At 36.3% G+C, this 26,799-nt stretch overlaps 1 protein-coding gene across 2 annotated transcripts in view; it reads right to left on the reverse strand.

Annotated features, from left to right (window-relative positions):
- The window catches only part of UNC5A (unc-5 netrin receptor A), a 211,583-nt gene that overhangs the window by 122,157 nt on the left and 62,627 nt on the right, over nucleotides 1-26,799 (reverse strand). The gene's annotated exons all lie outside the window — the stretch shown is intronic.

The following is a 26,799-nucleotide window of genomic DNA, read 5'->3' on the forward strand; positions in this document are numbered from 1 at the left end:
AATTAGATTATAAACACACTCACTGCAATTAGGTATTTAGGACACTTGTACAAAAGACTTCAATTCAAACAAAACTTCCAGGATTTACCCCTTCAGGGGATCAATGTCATGGCAACAAAATGCAAAAGTTTGCATCCTGGCTCTGTCTTTGGGGAGACCTTTTTCCAGCTCACAGACTGTGCATAGCCTATCCTCCTGAGTCACCTGGCACTAGTCACTAGGAGGAAATTATGTTTATAAATTAAAAAAAAAAACAGATAATACTTTAACATTTAAAATAATGTAAAAATAAGTTCAGTAAGAGCAATATGCAAATATTAAAGTCATGTGGAATGGTTTTTAGAAAAACAAATGATAATTGACATGCCATTTCAGCATAGTAACCCCTTTTAGGGCTACAGTACTGTTTTAAAATGTCAGTGACATATTAAATGCTATTTTCAGTACATTTTCTTTTTAAATTGCATTTTTACAACCTGTCATGCAATTTCTTTACCAAATGACTAATTTATGCAGTTTTTTTTTTTTTAATCACATTTTTGTAATATTTTAAGAAACCTCATTTGATGATTGATTACCCTACTCCATATTCATTAAAAAATGACAGTCAACTTCTAAAAGAAAACCTGCCCCCCAAAAAACATGGGTAGTGCCATTCCTGACCCCCTTCTAAAAATGGTAGATTTTGGGCTGTCATTCTATTTATCTGCATGAGCAGTCTGTACACAAGTTCCAGGTCAGCGAATCAGTTCATGCCATGATTATAACAGCCAAGAAACTAGTATTTGCAGAAAGAAACCAGCAAGTACAGGTTTATTTGAAGACAGCTAGTCTTCAAGACAAAACAAGATAGGAAAAAGGCTGAGTTAAATGAATAAGTTGGTAATATATTTATCCTTTAGTACAACTATTTATGGTGTCCCTGAACCTTCACAGTGATAAAACATCATGTGTATTCAATCACATATATCTTTAAATTGTAATATTATCCTTTAATAGGTATAACATATTTCTTGAAATAAAATAAACCTGTTAAAACATCTCATATACAAGTTAAAAGAAACCTTTGATGAGAAAAACATAAAGGATGTGGCTGCTAAACACTTTCTGAAAATGAACTTTCCTGGTTTTCACTGAATGAACCAAGTACAGATCGGGAAAATCAAAGGGAAGGCTGAACTTTTAATCTGCAGACTTACTCCATTTAATGACTTAGAATGTCCTTAAATCACTAGGTTAGGATGGCAGCAAAAAATGTAAGAACCAACACAGAAAGAAAGTTCAGAATTAGAGATACATAAAATATCCATTGATCTGCTAAACATAATATTACATATAGAAGGGTAAAAAACGGAGGTATAAGCACTTAATACAAATTATATAAAAGTATTTCCAGCATTTTCAGAAAATTGGTAGCTGTCGTGTGTCCTTGTTTGTTAGGCATTCAACCTCAATACATAGGGGGACATTTATCGATTTTGTTGCTCAGCAAGGAAATGCTAAATAGGAGCAATAAGACAGATTGTAGAGCAGATTTACTACATGGTTCTATACACTGAGTCTTAAATTCCCCCCTCAGCTGATCTAAGTAGCACTGCAACAGGATGAAAACTAAGCCTGACTTCTTAATTATGGATTTGTTGAAAGTAAAAATGTGTCCCATTCTTGTCGAAATATCAGCCTTGTGAAAATATATCGTAATTGCCTTTCTAGTTATCCATGCACAAGGGCCACAAAAACAGAATACACAGTCACAACAACCTTTGAAAGGCAGCCACAATTGCATCCATAGAAATGTTTATAATTTGCTTGATAAATGTCTTCAATAGTGCTGCTATTAATATATTACATTCATTACACAGCTCAACAAAACAAAAACATTTTTTAACTTGTCAATGATTTTTCTTTTTGTGACTCTTGTGATACAGGAATCGGAATAGACGATTTTACCAACAAATGTTAAAACAGCATATTATTACCAATCTTTATTCTTCAAGAAGTTGAAGTTCTTCAAGAAGTTGTTTAAATGACCCTAATGTATTTTGCTACATTTGTGGTGAATATTCTCAGCAAAAACAAAAAAGAAACATTACAGAATTTGTGAAACAAGCATATCTTGCATATTTTGGTATTAATCTGGGGGACCAAGATAAGTATTGTGCTCCCCATATGGTAATAAAACTTGTGTAGAGTGTCTACGCCAGTGGATAAATGGAAAACTGAAAAGATTGAAATTTGGTGTACCTATGGTAAAATCATCAAAATGATTGTTATTTTTGTGCTGTGAATGTAAAAGTTTTCAATCGTTACAAGAAAAACAAGTGGGAGTACCCTGATTTGGAATCAGACAACCTATGCCGCATGGTGCTGATGTTCCCATACCAGTGTTCAGTACACTCCCTGATATTCCTGTATCTGACATGCAGGATATACAGGGTTTGGAGTGTAATCCAGGAGATAGCAGTGGAAGTGAATATGAAGGAAGTGTTTCATCAAACCAGCAGTTCTCCCAAGAAGAGCTCAATGATTTAATATGTGACCCAAGTCTGTCAAAACAAGCAAAAGAAAAGAACTGTCTGAGACCGGAAGTTAAAATAACGGTTTATAGGACAAGAGAGGTGACACTCCTACCAAATTTCAGTGAAGATGGAGACTTTGTGTACTGTTGTAACATCCCTGGTCTACTATAGCCCATATGGGAGTACCAGAATACCGAGCAGAAGAATGGCAGCTTTTCATGGACGGTTCCACTTGAAGTTTGAAATCTGTTTTACTGCATAGTGGCAACTGCTATGCATCAATTCCAGTTGGTCACTCAACAAAACTTAAAGAAGAATATGAAAATATCCTAATGGTCTTACAAAAGCTTTGCTATCATAAACACCAATGGCCCATATGTGTTAATTTAAAAAACACGAACTTCGTACTTGGACAGAAAAGTGGATACACAAAGTGCCCCTGTCTCATCAGCTTGTGGGATAGTAGAGCAAAGCAGGATCACTGGAAAAAGTGACATGGCCTCCATGGGAAAACATGAAGGTGCAGCGATTATCATTAACGAGCCAATGGTTGACAAAGAAAAAATCATTCTCCCTCCACTACACATAAAGTTGGGATCATTAAGCAATTTGTTAGACCTCTGAACAAGGACGGTGATTGTTTTAAATATATTTGTAGATTCTTCCCTGGATTAAGAAAAAATTAATCTTTGATGGACCCCAGATTTGGAAACTGATAAATTATTTAAATTTCACAAGTTACATGACTGATACTGGAGCCTCTGCCTGTCATGGTTGTTAAGAACTTGTTGGGTAACCATAAAGCACAAAATTATGAAGAACTGGTACAAAACTTGCTCTTAAACTTGAATATTTGGGTGCTACTATAAGCATAAGGTACACTATCTCCATAGCCATTTGCAAACATTTCCAGAAAACCTTGGGGATTTCAGTGAGGAACAAGGGGAGAGGTTCCATCAAGATATAAAGGTGATAGAAGAAAGGTATCAGGGCAGATGGGACAGACACATGATGACAGACTACTGCTGGAGCCTTCAACGTGATGGTCCTGATCATCAGCATACAAGGAAATCATACAGACTTTTTCAATGACTTCTTTGTGATTGGTTCTGTAAATTTAATGAATATAAATTGACAATAAATATTTTAAAAAGTAATTTTTGTATACGTAGGCATATCTAGTTTAATTTTGCCTAATTTTTCTGTTTCATTCTTTTTCTATGAGGTTGTTATTGAGGTCATTATTTCAAAAACTAGAGTCAATCCTGCAAACCAATACCATATTTGGAATCTGTGTATCTAACATAACCTAAAATGAATTTAATCTGTTTGGCAAGAAAATGTTTGTTGACCAGTGTTATATATCAGTCTACTTGTATCTCAGTTCACTATTCTCTTAACAGCAGAAATGTTTCAGGCCACCCCTAAAAAGTCAGGATCCTTATGTGAAAGTAAAGGGTTTCAAATGCTAAGTTTATGGCATGTTCGATATAAATGGAATGCCCTTATCAAGTGGATCACACTGTAATAGTCACTGCAACATTAATGTATAAGGCTCCATATGCCCAAAAGTTACCTGTACTAAATATATTAGACTTTATCTACAGTAATCTTGTTTTATAAGACCACTAAAGTGTACCTTGCATGCACATAGTCCTCAGAACTTTGATCTTGTTTTATATCAGTATGAAAGGAAAATTTTTACTTCCTGGAAGGGCTGACTACCTACCTTATCCAAGCCAAAAAATAAAAACACTCTTAATACTTATTTCTTTGGTGGACCTCAAATCCTCATTTTTATGCCTTCAAGCATTAGGCATGCTTAGGCTTGGGGCATTAAAACTGGAATTAAAGCTAAAACATTGTATTTATCTATGTGTTTTTTGAAAATGTTTTAATCAGGGATGTGGCATGAGATAAATATAAACCATGGTGAAGTTTGATGAAAATGTATATCGTATATATTTTACGTCAAAGATGTATGCGCACCCACCAATACCTCCTATATAAAAATTGACATAACTACCTGACTCTTTTAAAGTAGGGCGGGTTATCTCTATTCTTATTAGTTATTTATTTACTTTATTTTTTCTTTTTTTCTATTGATCGGTACTGCTGTTATATTTTGTATTTTCCTCAGGTGACTAATCACTATGCGGAGATGTTTCCTTATATGTACATTGAACTGTTAATTTGTCATGCTATATTTATTTTCACCGCAACTGTCCTTTGTTGCTTATACGAGGCGTATCATACTGGTTATTGTTTGTTGTACCTTCCCCTAATATTCCAGTGTTGTTATTGTATTTTGTTTGTTGTTTAGTACTGTTGACAATAAAGTAAAATAAAGAATGTTTAAAAAAAATTTACATAGCTGTGTTTGTATATGTAACACACAGATTTATTTTGTGATTGTTTAGAGTGACAGATAAATGGACAACAATGATTTGATGTGTGTATGTGGCGTTAGTATTGTTGGTATTGTTGGAAATGCGGTGTAGTGAAGCGCCTCTTTGTTTAACCAAAATTTGGTGATTACACGAAGTGCTAAACTGCTATTAAAATGATATAATAAAACATCATAGAGATTAATGTGTTCATAATCTGTCTTCACCTTGTGCTTCTTGTGTTTCTTCATTGCTCCCATTAACTTTCTAAATTAATAAAAGCAAGCACAAAAGTAAATGACAAGAAGTATGTTGTAAATGAAGATGATGAAAATTTCACGCCGTTATTTCCTGAATAGGAAAATACGGGATCAGTAATCTGTATTATGGGGACAGGGTGGCCTAATGGACATGATTTACAATGCCATAATTAACACTGTTGTTTTGTCATTTATTCTGTGATAACATACATATGCTATTTATGATGCATCTGCTGTGGAACAATAACTAGCTTCATTAGGAATACCAAACAAAATGTAATTCTCTATCTGGTAAGCATAAGAATTGTTTACACACTAGTAAGGTAGTAAGGCCACAGTCACCAGATCAGTTTTCTAGTAGTTTGTGAACCGCATGAACAAAATCTTAGGAGCTTCACAAATTTGAAAAACATTACCTAAGCATCTGCTTAGGAATTAGTTTGCTATGTGGTAAATAAAGCCCCTGCTTTTACAATTTATTGTTGTTCGAAAACAGGACATTTTTCAAAACATTTCCATTTGATTTTTATTTTTTATAGTTTCCAATAAAGTTCAATTTTTTACCAATGTGGATGTAGGGTTATCTGCCTATATTCATGTTATTAAGCAGTCTTTTGTCCATTCAGCAAGTGGCAACCTGGTTTCCATTTCACATCATTTGCTGAATGAACCCACTTTTTTAAAGTACTTGAACCAGTCATCAGAGCTGAGACTCTCAGCCAAAGACAAAGTTACAATGCAAGCTGCTCTGTTGTCACTTTATCTAGCCTACATTGTGTTGTAAACTTTCTGTTGTATATTACATTTTCATTTATAAAACATAAATAAATTGTATATTAAGAGTGAAAAATGGATATAAAACAATATTTTATAAAGGTATAAACTCTTTAGTACAAATACTCTCAAGGACAAATCTGTTCTAGGAAAAGCTAGAGATGCCTCATTACACAGGCTGAGCATTTAGGAAATGTGCACATTTCTGCATTCATAATATAGATGTTGGTAAGCAACCAGGCTTAGTTGGGAATTCTTAAAATAAACTATCTTGTGCATTGGTAAGCATTTACTAATTAGCCTATTTACTAAAACGGGGAAAAAGCATTTACAAGCAAGTGATATAACTAATAGTAACTACACTTTTACGACTATTTCAACAACTAAGGAATTAATTTCTTGGCTGCTATGGATTACTTTTCTTTGCCTATTATTCTTTAACTAGGCATACAAATGTGTACCTGCTCAGATCAATAAACTATGTTGATTAAAACTTTTTTGTAGAGAATGACATTTTGGTAACCCTATCCAACCTTTATTGGGGGTCTCTGAATGTCAGCTTGCTGCTGTTGAAAGGTACTAATGATTTCACATACAGTAGACCCCCATTGATCGCGAGGGTTACGTTCCAAAACCACCCGCAATAAACAAAATCTGCGATATTCGGGCACACCCCCAAATGGTTTTTGTTTAATATTATATGTGTTATATTACTTGCAAATACAGTACTGTAATAAGTTAGTACTTACCGGTTAGGATACGTGACTGGAGTGAAGACAATGATGATGAGCATTTACAGTTTTTCAGAAGGCACTTCCTAATCAGGTGTGTGTTGTCTTGTGGGGTTGCGTCTGAAGTCTTCTTTGCAGGTTTAAAAAACATTGTGATGGGAAATTGCTGGTATTGCGTCATCATGGTGGTGAGGATGGTTTTGTATGATTGCATTGCAACATCAAATCGCATTCTTGAATTGCAACGAGCGAACCATAGTGGGATACCATGCTTCAGCTTTCCCCTGCAGTTCTTTTGCAGCTTTTGCCATTGTTGCAAGACTTTCTAGCGAGAGGCCTTCGTCGTCGTCCTCCTGCAATGGATCACCTTGTTCCTTTTCTTCCTCGCTTGCAGATTTTGTAACCTCAGCCAAATCCTCATCTGTCAGTGGGTCAGAGTGGGCATCGATGAGCTCATTCACGTCATCTTTTGTCATGTCATTGAATCTTTCTCCTCCTAAAATTTTTGCCAGCTTGACCGTCTTATCAATTGCTGATTGTTGAATTTCTCCCAGAGAGAAGCCCTTGTATTTAAGGACGCATTCTGGCCACAGCTTCTACCAACATGCATTTACATTTTCAGGTTTCATGTCCTGTAGAACCTTTTGTATCATTTAAAGACATGTTTCGATGGTACGCCAAAACTCCTTAACAGAAAAATGAATGTGGGAATCCATGGCCTCAACGAGGTTCTACATAGTGTTAAGTGCCTTAAAGGCACGGATGATTCCTTGATCCAAAGGTTAAATGAGGGATGTTGTGTTTGCTGGCAGGAACTCATTATTGTACTCCCTCATAGGATAAATCTAGTGGGTGGCCGCTAGCGTTGTCCATCATAAGGAACACTTTGAAAGGGAGCCCTTTTTTTGCGGAGGGATGAAACATTGGTGGAACCAGTCGGATACAAGGGCTTTTAAGATCCAAGCCTTAGAGTTGTGCATCCAGGACTGGCAGCAAGTTTTTCTTTTTTCTTTTCAGGGCTCTGGGGTTAGCAGATTTATAAATTAATGCTGGCTTCATCAGGAACCCAGGAGCATTGTCACACATTATCAAGGTTACTCGATCCTTCTGAGGCCTTTATTAAAAAAAACCTGGATGGCATCTTCTTCCAGAAAATTCCAGTCTCATCCATGTTGAAGACTTGTTCTGGCTGATACTTTCTCTTCTATGATTGCCTTGAATACCTCACGGTACATCTTGGCGGTACATCTCTTTTGGAATTTATAAAAACAGCCCTTGCTGGCTTTAAATGCATTGGGCTCTTCTGGTGTTGATGATCCTAGATGCGGGTTGTCCTCGTTGTCTATTTGGGCATCCTCACAATACACTTGTTGCATGCAGTCACCGTCCTTTTTGCATTTTGAATGTAACTGACTGCTATAGTACTCCTGATGTTGGCTTCATACTTCTTGATGTAGCGTATGGTAGACACGTTTAGGCCGTAATGGTGGCCAACAGCAGCATAACTTTTTTCCTTCTTGAAGCATGTCTAGCAACTTAACCTTCGCATGGATTGTCATATTCTTCCTCCTGCTCATAGGTTCCTTACCAAATGCCTTAGAAGGTGCAGAGTGTTTGGGTTATAAAATAGGGCTAGCAGAAAAAGTGTAAAAATACAGTACAGCGTACACAGCACAAAATGAGAACACAGAATGCTGAGAAAATTCTGCTTTTCTTTCCCCAACTACTACTACTACCTTGTATATTAGCATACATTTGTAAGTATACTGTTGCTAAAACCTGTTTGGAACTAGGACTGTTCAGCTGAACAGGTCCAGATATACTGAACAACCCAAATCTGAAAACCAGGAAAAAAATCTGGTGGATTGTTCTGGTTTTTGGGGAATAATTACAGAAGCCAAAATGCATTGGAAGACTACTAAATGTCCAAGGAACATTGTACCATTTTTTTTTAAAAAGGGTAAATAGGTGGGCATAGGAAAATGTAAATCTTTTAGCTTTATAGGGCCCTTTTTTATTTTTTTCAATGGAGATTGTGACAAAAAAAAAAATAGATGTTCCCTTTTAGAACTGTGGAAACTCTATAACTAAAAGGTTACATATAGTTTTGTGTGTTTTGCATGTTTTTTGTTTTACAATGGCAAAAAAAAGTGGTTGTAACAAGTGACAAAAAAATTAAAAAAATGATAGCCCACTTTTAGAACTGTACAAACTGCAATCTACAAATATACACCAAGTTTTGTCTCTTTTTATATCCCACAAAGTGCTTATGATAAGTGATGCAATAAAGAAATAACAGCCCCACTTGATGGCAGAAACCAATGCCCTTAAAGTAGTGAACTACATAATGTGCAGACCACAAGCAGCAGTGTTTATGAACTTGAAATAATATACAATTAGCTCCAGTGATAGCAGAAAACAATGATGAAGGTGATGATGAGGAGGACTAACACTCCAGTCCCTGCTTGACAGACTACCTGCTGTTATTACTGGACATCTTGCAAGTTCAATACTAACTTCCCCACTACCCACAGCAGTAGAAATCAGCAGTTCTTGTCCCACCAAAACATCATATTTCTATCTCACAGAATTTTAATAGAATATCAAAGTAATTTGGTGTTAAAGGAACTGATATTCTGAAGAAATTTTGACATTATCCCAATTCCAGACAGCAACACTACAGAGCTGTGAATCCAATTTAAAAATTGGTTCCTTTTGCTCAGACTTAGTGCATTACTGAAACAAACCAAAAGCAAAACAATAGGTTTTTCTGCTAGGGTAGTTTACATTAAAGTGAACCTGCTGCTTTGTCCCGCATGGATAAATCACTATCTCACTTTTAAACTTTATGAAATTGTATTTTTTTAGTATTATTTTAGTAGTGTTGGGAAGGGTTAAACTATACTTTTGTGCAGTTCTGTCCTAAACTTCTTTCTAAACCATAAACTTCTTCCCACTTTATCACCTTGGCTTACCAATTCTTTAGCTAAAAGTACTGTTTCCTACTTCAAAGTGTGATGGATTGCTATATACTTTCAAATATCTGAAACATTGTTTTGAGCAGAAATGTCAAAAATCTTGCCGGGGTCATTTTGCTGATTGCCAATTACTGGCCTTTGGCCTCTGCAGCAATGGAGAAACAAGCAGCCCTGGGAACATGTTCCCGAACATGTTCCTCTGCAGAATGGGATTCTGGTTTAAATTGCTACAATCCCAGCCCTGCAAAACTTGCGGCGGCAAAGTGATTCATTACGGTAAGCCACAAAGATTTCAAGGGATTGGTATTTGATAAATATGCTGGGTATTATGTATGTGATTTTTCTGCTTTTATGAAGATTTTGATTGTGAAGAGACGGAGTGCAATGTGAATTGTATTTGAAATGAATACTCTATTATCTCTGAGCAGTGAATAACAACCTGTATAATCTCACATAATTTATAATCATCTTTCCTAATTTCCTGGGACATCTTGAGATTTCAGAAACATATCTTTAAAACGCTGTACCTATTTTCCAAACAAAACAAACAGCATGAAAACTCTTTGTAAGTCAGACATGTCAGTCATTTCACCGAACTGCTGGGTGAGGATTTTGGTGCATTCATATAGCTAACTAGGGCAGTGTAACAGTTCCACATGCAGTCACATTTATTTTAAGAGAAATTCCTATGACTACAACCATGATTTTTGATGACTTTTATCTTGGGAAGCATGTACAAACCTTGTACGCCTTCATCTGCTACCTTTATACACATTAGGGTGGTAAAGGGGTTCTAAGTCAACCAAAAGTATTCTCCTTTAACACAAGAGGATATGTTTAACAACTGTGATGCAGTACAACCCCACAGTTCATAAATCACTTTAAAATACAATTTTTTTCTCCTGAAAGAGACAGCTACGTTCAGAGACTCGTTTCACTTTTTTACAGGCCTTTCCCTCTTAGTTTTAAGCCTTAAGCGCAACTATACTTAAAAAACAAATCTCACTTACCTTTACTTCCACAGATCCCTCAATCCCTCTGGAGATGTCCTCCATTGGGTCCCACGCCATCCTGTAATCGTCCTTGGTCCTAGCACAATGGAAGCGCTGGGAGCCTTCTTTTTATCACCTTCCTTCTTCTGGCTACATCCCCTGAACTTACACGAGCGGGACTGTGTGACGTAGCCTGCTGTAAATAGTGGGATAAAAATAGTGTGGATCTCATCTCGCCCGAGATAAGAAATGCGCAGTGGGGGCAGCCAAAAGCTTGTGTAAACAAAGAAGGAACTTAAAGCGGACCTAACACAAAAATATTTACTTTACATAACAGTAACAATTATTTCCTTTTTTTCATTTTTTTTGTGGTTAGGACCCTTTTGAAAAACTAGAAAAAAAAAAAAACGAACAGGATTGCAGAGCCCTCTGGGATACCCATGGCACCTATCCCAGGAGACCCTGCAATCCTAATAAAAAAGGAAATAATTGTTACTGTTATGTAAAGTAAACATTTTTGTGTTAGGTCCGCTTTAAGGTCCTTCTTTGTTTTACACATATTCATACTTCTTACGAAATGCCCTTTATACAGTTACCAATACCCTTTTTCTAATAGAAGGAAGTCTAATTCATAATAAAGTCATGACTGTATCCTGTGCTCTCAAACAGTAGTTTTACAACTTGTATTATTGGATTCTGTTGTAAGGTCCACATATTCACACACACATTTGGGTCATGCATTTACACACATATAGCTAAATCTTATTTGGACACTTGAGCAGCTATATTTTTTCCAGCACACATATGGCTAATTCACTAACAAATGGGGTTGGCTAAGCTTTACATGCTTTAGCATCCATTTTTTTCAGCACAGAGCGCAGTAGTAAATTACTGTGCATTGTGGTGCTCTGTTGGAAATGCATTGGGATGCCATTGAAAATGAATGAAAATCAACAATACTGTACTGTATAAACAATTGAAAATTGAAAATGAACTATACTATAATAAAATATCAAAAATAAACTTGTGCATTACTATGCCTTGCAATGCCCTGCAATGTAGAGCAATGAATGAGCCCGTATACATGGGATATTTATGTGGGAACAATGCAAAATGAATTGCTGATATCAATTAGGTGACTACAAAGAAATTCTCTGAATGAAAGCCAAAGTTTGTACTTTGCAGGGGCTGTTCATGAATCTTTTATACTAAGTAATCAATTATGGTCCTTTCTGTATTATGGTATAGTACAGGTATTACCTCAAGGATTAGTGGAATTGTAGGTAAAGCAACTCTGTTGCCTGTCAAAGTTCCACCAAATTACTTAATTCTGCTTTCCCCCTGATGTATACTTTTTTAGCTGTCAGATTCAGGTAAGTACACCTGAAATGAGGGATGGTCAGATACTTTACATCATATACTATTTAAATAATTAGAAAAAAAAATAACAATAACAATTTATTATATTAATTAATATATTTATTAGAACATTAGAGCCATCCTTTGTTTACCTAAGAATTGCCCATGCATCTACAGGAGTCTATGGAAATGCAAAAGCAGCTTTGGGCAGGGCAATTGCAGATATGAGGAAGGTCAACCAAGTCAAATGCTCCTGTAAATAAAATGTAAATAATCTCAATTTTGGGATTTTGATATACTATAGTTAGGGGGATGCTAAAACATATGTCGGCTTTTTTTTATTGTCTGTTTCATTGTTGCAGATTCACTTCTCTTTTCCATCTAGTAGTTGTAGGTTGTCTCAAGAGTAGAAGTTAGAGGAAATCTCTAATATTAAGTCCTGGTTAGTAGTGAAACCTGACAATTGTAACCTTTAATCATTATATACGAAAATAAAATAAATAGTTTTTGGCTATAGCTATCCTTTAAGCATTTCAAACACTTTCTCTATTGCCCATTATTACAATCCCAAGGCCATTGTTTGGATACTTAATGAACACTGCAATTTCAGTCTGTAATGCATACATTTAACAAGACTATGTTTTTTTTCTGGTCAGTGAAAAGGTAGAACATTTTACTAGGGATACAAATATCTGTCAGAAAAAAAAACACCACGCAGATGTGATTTAAATTCAAACAAAAATTTCCCTGTTCTTGTTCATTTCCTTTTAGCAAATCTAGAAGCCTAGATCATTAAAGGGTGCAAGAGGGAATGATCCCTGTATGTAAGAAGCCAAATCCCTGGGGTAAATATTGGAGCCTAGTAAAAAGTCAAAAGATGATAAATACTTAATTCTAGGTCAATATACACAATATAAATCAGCTCTATAAATATTATTAGATCATTAAATATATATTTTTATTGCAAGAATTTTTGACCTTGTTTAGTCTGTGAAACAGGGCTGGATAGTGTGCAGTCTACTACATGGAAAAGTGAAGTGAATCTGTCCAGTCAAATGGCTAGGGTCCAGAAAGTCTGGCGTTTAAAGAAATGGGTTGAATTATAATGGCCATCAGACTAAGTAAAAATACTGTAGGGTAAGTCAATGTATAATCAAGGTAAATATTATAGCAGATATTGGATTAGGTATTATATTTGCATTGGTCTTTTCATTTTTATTTGGTTATTTGTAGCTGGAGGTAATATGAAAGAGTGATGACCATAAACAAATATTTGATCATAGGTACAGGACAGAATTCTATAGTGAACAAGGTATATAATATTGCCTTAATGCTCAGTGTGCATTATTCTTGTTTGGGAATTGTGTACATATATATGACAAATTTTAATAACATAACTTGTTGATACACTAATACTAAAATACATTTTCTAGTGTAAGAATACTTTGTAGAAAACCTTGTATAAGAAGGCTGTTTTGTAGGTTTCAGTAGACCATACTGAATTCAGTACTGAGACAGCTCTTGCTGGCCCGCTGCCTTGTGTAGTATGTTATCTATTTATTCAGTGCATCGTTATTGCCCTCTGCTTCCCCAACACTCCATGATGTAGTAGACTTATCGATTACAGTGTAAGGGAAATGTGTAGTCTTTCAGCAAGACCAATAACTATCCGGCACACCACCAATGACAGATTCAGCGGCAGCGGGTCCCCTCCCTGCAGGATGATGAGTAAAGAAGAAAATCACAGAGGATCTTGTCAGTGCTGCAGCCCAGGCGCTGGGGCCAATTAGCCCTCACCCACTTTAATTACCCTATGTCCAAATAATTAACTTCTTGTTTATTTCATTTAACAAAGCGGATCTTTTGCAAGTAATGATTTCTTGTCTCTGTTTTTATTCATTATCTCTCCAGCCCGATTTTCAGGGGCATTATTTCTCTTTAATGAGGTGGAGGAGAAGGGAAACCAACGTGCGAGTACGAGCTGAACAAGGTACAAGATGCGTGGCGGGCAGGAGGCGGGCGCAGGATAAATGAGCATAGAGTGAATTATGTTTATCGCAGGTGCTTGAAAACTGTTTGTGTACAAAAGAAGTATTAATACTGTGCGTTATTGAACTAGCATACTGCTGCTTTATTTACTATCATTTCTTCACTTTATAATTCCACTTGCATGGGAAAAAGATTAATGCACACACCTCTTTCCTTTAAATGCAGTTTATTCAGTGCCAGTTGTGTTCCACTAAGACCTAATTGGATTTTTTTCTGCATACTGTACCAATTTATTAATGCAGCATTATAAGTAATGGTGCATAAATCACAAATGAAGCATACCTAGATTCTTTTACTTTAAGATGAAATATACATTTGGTGTTGCATTAATATTAAAAATATGTAAAAATACTGTGTACTGAAAAGTTTGCTGTCTATTGTTACTTACAGTAAATCAAATTATGTGGTTTTATTATTATGGTTGTGCTAGAAGGTTAGTTTGAGGAAGATTTAAACTCTCTCTGTCATAAGTAAATAAATATTTTTATATATATTCATGCAAGTATAAAGTGCAGCTTGCACTATCCTCATAATTTAATATAGTGCATTCTTAAAAGAATTGTTAGCATTTAGACTTTCTACAGCGTTACTTTTATCTATCATCAGAGGTGGAAGAGAGAAGTCTTCATCATGAATAACTACAAGTATTGCCTTTAGAATTATTTGTATATCTTAAAGTTTATATTTTTTATATAAATACAGTAATACAGGGTATTACTGTATTTACAGATTAATACAGGCTGAATAATTTGGGGTATCTATCCAGTTAAAATGACCAGATTACCTAAATTGATGAGAGTTTAGGGGCTCTATGAAAAAGATTTGTCTGTAAATAAACTTAAGGTGAGGTGCAGGATGCCATCTGTCTGTCTTCCAACAATGCTTGGAAAGTTAATATTGCTGGAGGGATGACGTCACTGATAAATGGAATTAGGAAATGCAGATCAGAGGTCTGACAACATTGCTTCAATCCATTTCCTATTATCAGTCTTCCACTGAAAATACATTTTAAACAGTGGCACTGTCAGAATCAACTGGTGACTACTAGAACAACAAAAAAAAAATACACAGAAAATGTTTAATAGACATGTTTACACATGTTTAATAGAGTGGGTTTATAAAGCATGTAATGCACCTAAGAAATCTTATCAATTACCTTGGGAGTTCTATGTGAAGTAACTATAGTGTATAACCTCTTCCCCAAACTACAACAAATAAAGGAACAGTCCAGTGCTGCAATGGGAAGTTTTTAGACAGGTGCCCCTGTCTTGGGCACTACTGATTGCCCATTACAGATAGTGAGAATGCTGTTTTCTGGAGTTGGGGGGAAGTAGGGTTCACACATAATACAAGCAGTTTAAATACCAAGATTTCACCTGTATCAGTCAGTGCAGCAGGGTATGGAATGTGAGCAGAAAAATCACGAACAGCCACAACTTTTATAAATTAGTAGCCTCATTGGAGAAATGTACCCCTCTTTGTGTACTATTGATAAATTAAAAGTGTAAAGACCAAAGGTGAAAAAGTGAAAATATCGATTGGACAAAAAATCTTGCTCAATCAATTTTTAGTCAACATTCTACCAAATATCAATCAAATATAATCGACAGAAAAACACTTGATTTGATGTATAGCTTCAATAAGAGGAGAATTCCCCTCTCTTTGGGAGATTTCAGCTAATTTCTCAGCATTAATGATAACCTTGCTCTACTCTAATACAGTACTATAAAAAAAAGTTGACCATGCATAGGCTTTAAATATCTGCACAGCTGTGCATCAGCAATACATTATTTTTAGACAGAAGAAAACATAAATTTGCATGTACATAAGCAAACAGCATAACAAAGATAGGGGGAAATCAAATTGTCTGTTTTTATCTTTTTTTGGAGAACATGTGAGGATTTGGGATGTATATAATATTGATATACTAAAGATTGGTCTGTTTAGTGGATGGAGAAAGCAATAGTTCTTGCTATGTTTCATATACGGCTAAGATCACTTAGCATGTGGAAATACAGCGCCCCAGGCACACTGTGCTGTAAAAGGCTTTATTACATTGTCTGTGGTCAGATTAGATTTTATTCTGAAGGTTACAGCTTTGATGATGTTGTGAAAGATGCTTCGAAATTTCACAAATAGGCGATTAGATTACTTTTTTTATATTATGTGACATTCCTTTTTCATCTGTAGTATGTTAGTGGAGGTCCTTTGACATGGGATACAAATGTCTTGGAGGTTCCTGAAGTAAAAGTGAACTACAAGTAAACAGTTTACATAAAGCAAATACACAAACCAAATACACATGCAGTAATCCAACTTTAAAAAAGTTTTGGAATTTGTTTTAGCAAGTATTGCACTAATGATACATCAGTCACACTGTACAGACAAGTCAGTGACTTCACTATAGCCACTACATGAAATGAAGACCCAACCCCAGTCTGCTGGTTGGAAAGTAAGAGAGCATCATCACACTGATAGAGTCATCATATAAATATAAATATATATACATGATATTGCAGAATACAATCCCTAAATGTGATGGCTGCATTAGTATTTTTTTTTAAGAATTTTTACCTTCCTTTTCACTTGATAAACCTGCAAATACCATTCAATAGTTATCACCTAGGATAGACTTCAAACATGTACTAGGGATCTATTGCAATAAAACCTATAGCATTGTCACACCATGTTTGTAAGCCTACAGTATAGGTCAGGTACACCTACCTCAGAAAAAGCTGGTAAGAACAAAAAAGCAATCACTCCCAAAATGTCCAACAAGAGAAAAGTTCATGCAGAAAGTTGATAGTTCATGCAAGTTCATGCACGGGGATAGTGTGTAATATGGTGTCTCAGGGTGTGGAAGGATCTATACTCCTACTAACACTACATATCGTAATAAAAAGTTTGGCCTGCAACTTGGCCTGCAGCCTGTGTTTTCGACTTCAGCCCCTTATGGTGATTTGAGTTTGACACCCCTCATGCATGGGCTTAAATAAGAAGAGGGTCATTTGTCCATTGAATTTAAAAACAGATGTCTTTTCATTAGTGGCATCCAAGTTACATAGCAGGTCAGGTTGAAAAAAGACACAAGTCCGTCAAGTTCAACCACTAGGGAAATAAACTTATCCCAGAAGTTATTACCATGCTATTAATTGCAAGTACAGGGTAAGACGTTTTTTAAAGATAAATCCTATTTTATTTTAGAGCAAATACACATTGAGATTGTTGAGAACAATAAAATAAAATGTAGATAAACTCTCTTATCTGAACAATAAATATTTCCCCTTAGAACGCAATATTTGACAAAAAAAGCACATAGACATAAATAATGCTGAAGCCAGCATTTGTTAATAATTCTTTTGATCATATTTGTAGGTTTTTAGATAGTAGTGTCCCTTTAACTGAGTATCAAGAGCTGCTGCATTGCTCAGTTTAGGCCTCTGCCTTTTCTCACCTGCTCAGGGGTTGTCATGGTAACGGACACGATGCCTATTATGTCGCCTTGGTATATCTCAAACATTTTTCACTTCTGTAAAGGGGGGAGAGAGCAAGGTTGCGAAAAAGGAAATATGAAGTCTGATGGACAGAAAGAAAGGAAAATACCAGCTACAAAAAAGTAGAAAAGGCATAGCAGGGGGGAACAGAGCTAGAGACCTATGCAGTAACAAATCAGGAAATAAAGTGCAATTTACCCATCATAAATATTAGATATCCCAACCAAGAGACCTTATAGTGGTGGAAAATGTAAAATAATATATATGCACACCAGAGTAGTGAGGCCTATAAATCAAAATCAACTACTCTATTCTAGCTCCTAGAACAAGAGTCTTCACTAATACATGCACGTTTTATTGTGCATTTGAAACCCATTAACATATGAATTGTAACACAAACCATTCATTTCTAATGGACCCCTACACATATATGCAATAAATAACAGACCATGACATATAGGACTCTCCAACAGCAACACAGACAGAAAACAGAATAATGGAAGGCTAAAATTTATGCCTGACAAATTTACATTTGTCTGTTTTCCCTTACTTATTATCTGGTAAAACCAATTATCAGCAGGACAGGAAATGAGGGTAACAGAACCCCAGAAAGCAGATAGTTGTCCTGCAGCAAAACATACAAAATGGACTGCGTTTGTAGGGAAATGTGATTATTTACTAAATGACTGCGTCACATCTATGCACTGCAGGTTTCAATGTTTAAAAGGAAACTTTATGGGCCTATTCGTACCTTTATGTGTTTGAATATATACAATTTCATAACCATAATACCTCTGGTGGATGCACCTCCCTAAATATGGATCCTCTAAACCTGGGGATGTGCAAAACCAATTATGAGGCTGCTTACCAGCTTATTTTACAATATAGCTGCATACTTTCTGGAAACAAGTATTGATGACTGCTTAGATTTTTCAGTTTTGGATAAGGTGTAGAACCTCGCTCAGGTTGTTTTCTGTGACACTGTTGGCCAGATTTCCCCTCACATCCTATACATCTGACACCCCATCACACAGAGTTCCTCTGAAATACATAAGGGGTCTATAGTACACCAAAGGGCTACACAAAATAATGAAATCTAAAAAGGGTTCTAAACCTTCCATACTTTAGTAAAAAAAAATACATTTCCCCTTCCAGTGACAATCAGACAGGAGCCATATTTCTGGTAAAGCATGGAAAACACATTTTCTAATGCTTACTTTAACTGTTTTTTTCTACCATCAAATAAATATATATATATTGTGCCTTCAAACTAGCTAGAAAATTTGACCAATTAAGCAAGAGACAATTCCTCCTCCCCTCTGTCTAAATCATAGACTCCATGATTAGACACTAACAGATACAGACAATTAGACCTCTTTTATTCTGCAAGTGTCTAATTACTGCCTGTGCTGGCCTGGCATCTCTGTACCCCCACATAAAATACTACACAATGTAAATTGAATCACAGATCTGAGCTGGGGCTGCTAACAACTACAGATTCAAGATGGCGACGCCTTTACGGACAAATAATAAAGCTAAAATAAATTGAATACAGATATAATTATATGGGAAGATTTTCCTTGAAATGCAGTGTCTGGCAACTGAAACACTTAAATATACCATGCAGGTACAAAGTGGAAGCACTTAGAAATGCTGCTTTTCAAACGCTCCTGTAATGGCCGAAATCTCAGCAGCTCTGCCAGGCATAATGACTTAAACATGGCAGCACAAATATGAGCGACAGAATGTAAATTATTACATCGGTTTGTAGCAAAAGTCAGTACTTAACACATCTATCGGTTTAGGAAGGAAAAAAACAACTACTGAAAAAAAAGAATTTATAATTAGTAAGAAGCAATCAGTATAAAGTGTTTTTGGCATGCATGTAAGCTACTAAATGTTCACTTACAATGTTTTAGCTGGGTCCACATGCTTCATTTTTTTGTGTGTTAATGTCAAAAAAGAAAGATTTTACTGCATCGTGCAGAGCAGTTAATTCAACATCTGTCAGTCAAGGTGACAGCACAGGACAGTTTCCTGTATAACATGATGGAATCGCATGTCCTGGATTTATTATATGCCACCACTGGAGAACTTAGTTAATACATGAAGCCTTGCATGGAAGCATCTGCAGAGGAACAATACATGTTTATGAAGTATAACAGATCATACTAGTCACGTGCCACTGTGGTTTCCTCAAAGGGGACAGTATATGTCTTTCAGTCTTCTTCAAACGTAATACTGAGGATGTGCTTTGGGTTCCTCATGGTCATAGGTTCACAAGTAACAATCTTTTCGATGCAAGAATGGCTATAATCCTAGAATCTTTTAGTAAACTTACCCATTCAGACCAATCTGCCTTCTTTTTCTCTGCTGTTTACCTTGGGCAATTCACAGCTGGAGTTTTGACAGCAAGGTTCCTTACTAGGAGCAGTTATCTTTTAAGAAGAGTTGGGCTGGGCCAGGGGCAAGGTGGAGAAAATACTTCAGGAGTACTGGCGATTTGTGTGTCAACATGGGATCCTGTAACTCACAAACCGATCACACCAGCATAGATCTGCTTCTGTGCTTTGGGAGGTAAATTTTTTACAGGAAGAAAGGGTAACTGGAATGATCGCCAGATGCTTCACAATAATACAACTGAGGTGACACATGAGGCATACTATCTAATCGCAACCTAAACACAAACCCCAGATAATATGAAAGCAAGCAGGCTGAATAGTGGTAGGCTATATACATATATTATTGCCACCAGGCTATGCCCTCCATCTTGGCAAATTAACAGAGTCATCTTTGGTTTGTCATTTAGTGATCACCATAAAGGATCACCAAACAACTTTGGGGGACTGCTATAAACACAAGATTTTTGCCCGAGACAATCGCAATCTTGAGTGACAATTATCCAGCATGTGTACATAGCTTACGTCAGACCACCTTAAGTTGAGGTAAATTCTAAAACAGCCATACATGGCAATCTTGAGTGACAATTATCCAGCATGTGTACATAGCTTACGTCAGACCACCTTAAGTTGAGGTAAATTCTAAAACAGCCATACCTGTATCATGTCAGACCAGAACCAGGTCACAAACAGTTTACATGTCTGCTTTACAATCTGCTGTTGGTCTTTCACTGTCAATTTACAGGCTGGAGGTAGAAAGGTTATATAACTATCTTGTACAGGTAATCTGCAGTAGAGTAAAATCAGGTGCCCAACTTTGGCGGGTTAGACATTACATATTTAGCTTTTTGCTTGGAGTGCAGCTTTAACATAGAAGGATTTATCCCTTTGTGCCACAAAAAACAACAGGGGTGCACATTTTGAGGTGTGCAGATATACACATTATTTCATGGAGAGATGTAAAGGGTAATACATACATGCAGTTTTTTTTTTTTTAAGTCAGATGCCATTCAATTAAATAAATTCAATTAATTCAATAAAACATCATATGAAGTAAATCTGAACTACTGAGTAGCTGACAGATCGCTTTTTGGAGGTTTAGATTGGTTGTGAATAAATCAGAAGCCATGGTAAATATCTATAAAAATATACAACATGTTGTATTGTGTGTACAAATATTAATCAGAGTTTTAAGAATAGGAGCGGCAAAATCTTGTAGATGTGTGTGCTGTTTAGGGGCAAGCTAGATCAATCTAATACCATTTGGAATATCAACCATATTAGTCAGCTGAGCATAGAATTGCCAGCGGATCCCTTTGTATATACTATGATTAATGCTTGGGTTTACCAATACCTAAAAGGCAAAAAAACAAAGTGTATTTTCCTACTTAGGACAAAACTGCTTATCTTTATGTTATTATATTAGACACCTGTAACTGCCTGCGCCAGACTGATAACTCATCTCAGAAAGAAACAAATATCTGGTTGGTCCACCCTAAAGAAAAATATCTGTACCAAAAGCTCAAAAAAAAAACAGAGTATTGGGTAAGTGAATTCTCTTTCACTATACTATATACTGGCCATAGTCGTTATATACAACAAGAATAATAAATTCAATATTATTTAGTTTGCATTAGACACGAGCCTTACATCCTAAGTCATAAAAGATTGTATGATACTAAGTTTTATTCTCACATGCAGAGCTATGGAATAGCTGATCTGCTCCTTCTTTGACCTCCCATTTGGTTCTCATGTTGAAAAATGCCATCAAGCGAAAACAGTATTGTGCAATAGAATGTCATGCAGCATACTCCTAGATCTGTATTAAGTTTTAAACAGAACTGAAACTTCAGTTTAAAACTGCTTAGCATCATCTGAGCCGTTTTAACGTACAAATACGTCCCTGAATCAAATGAACAAAACTAGGATGTTATTAAATGCGTTAGTAGAAGATCAACAAAGATTAAAAAAGAATGTCCTAGACTATGGAAAAAATAGAGTATGTCCCAGACAGGGTTCCTTAATGAATAGCCAATAATTGCATGCGCAATTAAAACCAAGACCAGAAAACTAATGTGGTAACCTGGGGCTTTCCGTTCTATATTGTCCTCTGCAGGGTATTTATTGCATGGGAGCAGCCACTCATAAAGCTGAATGGGGCTCAGTGAACATGCTGTTATCTCAGTTGCTAATGGGTAATTGGGAGTTGGGAGCTGCTATCAGCAGATATAAATTACCCACTGCAAACCCAGAGCATTAAGTCAGACTTTATTACCCATTATCCACATCGCCTTCTATTCTGTAGAAGACTGAAGTATATTAGGGAGAAAATTTATGCATTGCAATTAAAAGGGACATAAAATATTTTGAATATCTCACTCTTTGTATCTTCAGGGGGTGCTTTAAGTCCATAGATATGTAACTTTAAAATGTGGTAAACAAGTTTTTATTATGTTGTAAATAATAACACATAGGCTGGGATATAGTTGGCTATTAGATGACAAAATATCTGACTATCCTTTCCTAATTTTAGGGATTTTGTTTCCCTGGTGCAAAATTAAAAAAAGCATATAGTATATATAGCATGACATATCAATTGAATGCAAAAGTGCACTGTGTGTTATATATATGATAAAAATGATTTATAGCTCTCTCCTTGAGTGTCAAATGGAGGAGACATTTGTTACACTTGATATATTTAATGATTCATTGTAGTCATTGATGAGTGACTTACGACCTCTTCATTCCATAATACAAGAAGCTATTACTAATGTTCTGGCCCAGCGTGTGCCCCATGTGGATTAGAAACCCAGTAAATTCTATAGAATTCAATATTGTACATAACATTATGTTTTAATACAGATATAAAATGATTCTTTACCTAATTATTACTATGTATGTATGTATGTTGTATGACATTTATTTTATTTTATTGAATATAAAGATTTTATTTAATTTTAAAATAATACTGCCCTAAAGAGCCACTTCATCCTCTCCTTATCTTCTAAAATAGATTGTTTGAATGAAAAGAGTTCCATAGTTGTTTAATAAAGTCCTGTAATTATTTTTTTGCCACATAAAACATCACAAAAACAGCAGCCAATGTGTTTCTGGGGCTTATCAATCCTCCCTCACCAGGGCATACAATGGCATGGAATGGACTACTAAATATGGCCAAATAGAACTCTAAATATCTGGGGACTGGAGAACATGTGCAGTCCATCTGCTGGAAGTCTTTCACAGCAGAGCAGAGGAAAGGATTGGGCCTGCTCACATAGATATGAAAATCTGTACATTAAGTAGTGACTCCAACTTTGAAAGGTTCTTAGTGTGCCATCCAAGGTGTTCAACAACAACAATTGCAAGCAATGCTCAAAGAATTCTACTGGTTAAAGAGGGGCCTCACTACATCATAATACAAAAATGCTGGTGAATGATTTTGTTCTTCTTACACTAAACATAGTAAGGGAGTTGTTCCCCCTGAGTTCCGTCAGTGGTCTCCGAATCTCCCTCTTCCTGCTATTGCAGGTGGCTTACTATTTTCTGCAATACAAAAATTAATTATTTGTCCACTGACACTGACTGTTCATCTTTTAGGGACACTGGTATGGGAGCCCCCTCCCCAATCCTCTTTCTACTTCTCTGGTATCCTTACCTTGTTATCACACTTGATCAAGAGGCTAACTAACCTCCATAGATTAGAGAAAAATTCCAATATTTGCATTTTTATCTTTTCTTAGGCTAATAGGCTATTATCGGGGGACATCACTTTAGAGCTGCAGTGTGAATTTCCTCTACCATTGTATACTACAGACCATCATTAGAGGTGACACATTCCTGGACACTGGCCTAATCTAATTGACTGCAAACATTATTTGGCACCATTCTTGATCCCTGTCCCAGTAAGTAACTATTTACAATGAAGTTATGATAAACATTACCATGAAACAAAAAGTGAACGTATAAGCTCTGATCAGTATGTTTTCTTTATAGCAAATCTCACGAAGGTTCATATTCATCCTCTGTAGCAACTGGTCATAAGGACACCATAGAACAGAACATCACCAGCCATCATTCTGTGTTTTTTCCCTCTCAATCATCCCTTCTTTGTCATTCTGTGTACTGGGAAGTCTGTTTTCAAGCAATTAAACTGAAAACAGATCTGATAAAGAAGAACATTCCTCCCTCCTCCTGTGACACCACATCTCAGGGTCCCAGTAATTCCCCTTGTCAGCACTGACAGGCTCATCTCAATGGGAGGACTGACGGAGCATTATTACTGGGACTCTAAGAACTGCCTCCCACTGGGAGATAGATGTATGTGTACAGTGGCAACCAGTGTTAACATAGTGGGTACAATTTATCTAGGCTGCTTAGAGGAAAGTTTTTAGACATAAGTTAGTGGTAAGGGGTTCCAGCAGTCAAGAGCACTAGTGCCACATACGTTTGTATGCATGTCGGCTTTGAAGATATTACCTGCAATAGACTAGAGGAAATTATCCATCAATGGCAAATATTTTTCAGTAGTGTTTGCTGATGTTACAAGTACACGCAGAAACTCTAATCTGGACTGGATCCATACTCAAAAAGCAAAATCTGTTATGTTATAGGGAATATTTATATATGGTATTTCTGCTTTGAAAAACATCCAATGGTATGGGAGTGTGTAGCGTGTGTAGGTGCTTTGTGATATTATAGGTACTGCTGCCTATGACTGATACTCTTTGAAGCAAGATTTGGTGGTCTCCCTGTTGAGAGAGGCCTGCAGCAGGGAAATATGCGGAAGGCAGCATGACAGGGTGCTCGGACAGACACGAGGTAAGGGGGGTGGTTGGAAAGGGTTAAGGCCAGTTAGGAAGGAAAGGAAGGAGGGGGAGAAGGATGGGTCGGAAGTAGAGGGGGAGGAGTGAGGAGAGGGTAAAAGGAGAGAGGAACGGAAGTGAGGCACATTTTTTGAAAAGAAGTTGCCCACCCTCCCGCCCTTGTTATAGAGGGAGCGGAGGCGGTTGAGGTTTGGTGGAAGGTAAGAGCGCCGGGTAAAGTTTGGTTAGGGGGCACCCAAGGTGGTGGTGAACCCCCTTTAAAGTTGGAAGTTGGAGTTGGTACTGTGCTGCTTAGGGGCCAGATTCGTATGGTGGTTTTGGAGAATATGGTGATGTGGTGGTGGGGGACTTTACCTTCTGGACCTGCAACCTAGTTGTTTGTTGGGAAAATGGCTTGAGCTAGAAGTTGTAAAGGTTGTTATTAAAGGGTTAATTTAAGAAAAGTAAAGCTGGTTATTTAAAGGTTGTTTATTGGGGTTTATTATTGTGTCTACTGTTGTTTGTTGTTTATTTGTTGTTTGTTTGTTTATAATAGTATTATATTTATTTATTATATTTATGCATAATAATAAGTTATAAGAATTGTTAATTGTTATTTTGTTAATAAACGGCTGCTTGCCATCCATTTAAATGCAGAATGGTGTAGTGTGTTATTTTTGTAGGTTAAGAACAGAAGGGGAAGGTTGAAAAGGGGGGCTGGCAAGAAAGAAGGAGCACAAGTAGAGGTATGGGGGGGAATCCGATGGGGCAAAGGTACGAGCTACCCTAGTCATGTTATTTACTATTCCCAAACATGAGAAAGCAAATATCTGCAAAGATGGTTGCCCCCATACAAGAGGCCTAGTGCAGTGCAGATGACTAGTCCTTTGTCTTCTACTTGGATTATTTAAAAAGTAGGTCTGATCGTTTATGAACCTTTTTATTTTTTTTACAATGAAATGTTGTTTAATGATTCACTAAAGATAAAAATGACACAATTGGTCAGGTGACTAACTAAATGGCAGACAGTTCTGGATGTGTTCCTTGCTGGTCACTGTGCCACTACATCCATACAGAACACAGCCATTAGTGAAGAGTGAAACAAGCCATCCCTGAACTCTTAAGGTGCTTTTAATGTGTAGGTATTCTTTCTCAACTACACTCAAAGATAAAATCAAAAGACCCTACAGACTGGTTTTAGTTGGTTTCCAACAGCTTAGAAACATCAGTTTATTGTTTACAATAGAGAGATAACAGGCTACTATAATTCTAGTGCAAATAAAATGATCAAAGAATGGCTCAGATTGTAAAACTTGTGCTGTGAACTGTTTTTTTTTTTTTTTAATGTTTTTCTTTTTTACTTCTCACTTCACTGCTTTTGGATAGAATGATGAAGAAAGACTTGATTTAGGGTGCTTTTACTGCTTGTTCAGTATAAGCAAAAACAGATCTGTTCACATTTTGGCTTTAATAGTTATGTAGTTGATATCTAATTCATGCAGAACGACCAGGGCAAACCTGTGACTGATTATTGACCTTGTAGCAATTGACAGTAAATGTACCCTGTTACATATGCTGCAGGGACCTGAAATGGCTGCAGATAGATGCAACATCACTTCCACATCATGTGTAGATCAGTAGAGTGCAGCAAAGCCAAAACCACCTCTTCTATAAATAAAAAAAAATAATATTTCCACTATTTTATTGCTTCGCTCACATTCTTAGACATTCTTTTAGCTGTCGCCTGCTTCTTCCCTTTACTTCATTTGTATTCTCACTCCTACCCCACTCTGAATTTGCAAAGACATCCAAAGTGTCATAAGATGACCTTTAGCAAACACTTTGCAAATGTGCAACCATTTGTAAGATTTTTATTCCACTAATAGATGATTTTATATCATTTCCATATGGTCGTAATTTGTTCCTTTGGATGTGTCACATTCTTTTTAATGCTCCAGCGTGGGGATTAAATATCAGGCTGTAACTGAATGTAGTCTTGCTGCTAAATGGACTTTGTGAAACATTTGCATTTGTTAGGTGCAAAATTCTTTTATG

Source organism: Pyxicephalus adspersus, chromosome 2 (genome assembly GCF_032062135.1).
Source record: "Pyxicephalus adspersus chromosome 2, UCB_Pads_2.0, whole genome shotgun sequence".
Taxonomy (NCBI): domain Eukaryota; kingdom Metazoa; phylum Chordata; class Amphibia; order Anura; family Pyxicephalidae; genus Pyxicephalus; species Pyxicephalus adspersus.